Below are 2500 nucleotides of genomic sequence, written 5' to 3' on the forward strand. Positions count from 1 at the left end.
TCCAGGGGCCCCCGGGGCCCTCGCCCAACCCGCCCGAGGCACCCCCTGGCGGGCCTGGGCGTCCCCGCATGACCCCCTGAAATCGTCCTCCATGACCCTCCAGGGGCCCCCGGGGCCCCCGCCCGACCCGCCCGAGGCACCCCCTGCCTGGGCTCCGCAGCCCGGGATGACCCCCTGAAATCGTCCTCCATGACCCTCCAGGGGCCCCCGGGGCCCTCGCCCGACCCGCCCGAGGCACCCCCTGCCTGGGCTCCGCAGCCCGGGATGACCCCCTGAAATCGTCCTCCATGACCCTCCAGGGGCCCCCGGGGCCCTCGCCCGACCCGCCCGAGGCACCCCCTGCCTGGGCTCCGCAGCCCGGGATGACCCCCTGAAATTTTCCTCCATGACCCTCCAGGGGCCCACGTGGCCCTCGCCCAACCCGCCCGAGGCACCCCCTGCCTGGGCTCCGCAGCCCGGGATGACCCCCTGAAATTTTCCTCCATGACCCTCCAGGGGCCCCCGTGGCCCTCGCCCAACCCGCCCGAGGCACCTCTTGGCTGGGCTCCGCAGCCCAGGATGAGCCCCTCCTATGGACCTCCATGTCCCCGAAGGGCTGCCCTAGTGCCTGGGTTAACCCGCCCAAAGCATCCCCTGGCTGCATTCACGTGTCAGCATTCCCCCTCTGCTGGAGCTCACGCTTTTCAAAACCTGGGTTTCTGTTATTGTGCGAAGGGTAGTCGGCCGAACCGGGTAAAACCGGTTCGCACCGAGGAAGAGTGGAGTTTCGCTCCACCTATTGCAGTTCGCAGCCCTTGACTCTTCCCCGGTTAATTTTTTTTTTTTTTTTTTTTTTTTTTTTTTCCCTCTTTCTCGTGGTCCTGGTACTCCGTGGATGAAGTTCCACACGCCCCAGCTTTAGGCTTAGGGCGGGCCGGCTAAAGCGCTCAAATCCCGGGCACCGCAGCCCGGCTATGGGGCCTAAGACTGTGACCTCGGCAAAAGCTCCAGGGGCCCCTTGCTCATGCTCCTGGGCTGATTAAGAGCTCCAGTGTCTGGGTCAATTCTCCCCTGCCCAGGCTCATGCTCCGCAGCCTGGGTAAAAACATCCAGGGCCTGGGTTAATTCTCCCCAGCCCAGCCTTATGCTCCCTATCCTGGTTAAAACATATAGGGGCCTGGGTCAATTCTCCACAGCCCAGGCTCACGCTCCACAGCCTGAATAAAAGCTCCAGGGCCTGGGTCAATACTCCCCTGCCCAGGCTCACGCTCCACAGCCTGGGTGAAAGCTCCAGGGCCCTGACCCACACTCCCCTGCCCAGGCTCATGCTCCCCACCCTGGGTAAAAAAATATCCAGGGCCTGGGTCAAAGCTCCAGGGCCTGGGTCATTTCTCCCCAGCCCAGGCTCACGCTCCACAGCCTGAATGAAAGCTCCAGGGCCTGGGTTAATTCTCCCCTGCCCAGGCTCACGCTCCACAGCCTGGGTGAAAGCTCCAGGGCCCTGACCCACACTCCCCTGCCCAGGCTCATGCTGCCTAGCCTGGGTAAAAACATCCAGGGCCTGGGTTAACTCTCCCCTGCCCAGGCTCATGCTCCACAGCCTGGGTAAAAACATCCAGGGCCTGGGTTAATTCTCCCCTGCCCAGGCTCATGCTCCACAGCCTGGGTAAAAACATCCAGGGTCTGGGTTAATTCTCCCCTGCCCAGGCTCATGCTCCACAGCCTGGGTAAAAACATCCAGGGTTAGGGTTAGGGTTAATTCTCCCCTGCCCAGCCTTATGCTCCCTAGCCTGGGTAAAAACATCCAGGGCCTGGGTTAATTCTCCCCTGCCCAGGCTCATGCTCCACAGCCTGGGTAAAAACATCCAGGGCCTGGTTTAACACTCCCCTGCCCAGCCTTATGCTCCCTAGCCTGGGTAAAAACATCCAGGGTTAGGGTTAGGGTTAACTGCCCTGCCCAGGCTCATGCTCCCTAGCCTGGGTAAAAACGTCCAGGGTTAGGGTTAGGGTTAATTCTCCCCTGCCTAGGCTCACGCTCCACAGCCTGGGTAAAAACATCCAGGGCCTGGGTTAATTCTCCCCTGCCCAGGCTCATGCTCCACAGCCTGGGTAAAAGCTCCAGGGCTAGGGTGAACTGCCCTGCCCAGGCTCATGCTCCCTAGCCTGGGTAAAAACATCCAGGGTTAGGGTTAGGGTTAACTGCCCTGCCCAGGCTCATGCTCCACAGCCTGGGTAAAAACATCCAGGGCCTGGGTTAATTCTCCCCTGCCCAGGCTCATGCTCCACAGCCTGGGTAAAAACATCCAGGGCCTGGGTTAACTCTCCCCTGCCCAGGCTCATGCTCCACAGCCTGGGTAAAAACATCCAGGGCCTGGTTTAACACTCCCCTGCCCAGGCTCATGCTCCACAGCCTGGGTAAAAACATCCAGGGCCTGGGTTAATTCTCCCCTGCCCAGGCTCATGCTCCACAGCCTGGGTAAAAACATCCAGGGTTAGGGTTAGGGTTAATTCTCCCCTGCCC

This window comes from Channa argus, unplaced genomic scaffold, assembly GCF_033026475.1.
Source record: "Channa argus isolate prfri unplaced genomic scaffold, Channa argus male v1.0 Contig150, whole genome shotgun sequence".
Taxonomy (NCBI): Eukaryota; Metazoa; Chordata; class Actinopteri; order Anabantiformes; family Channidae; genus Channa; species Channa argus.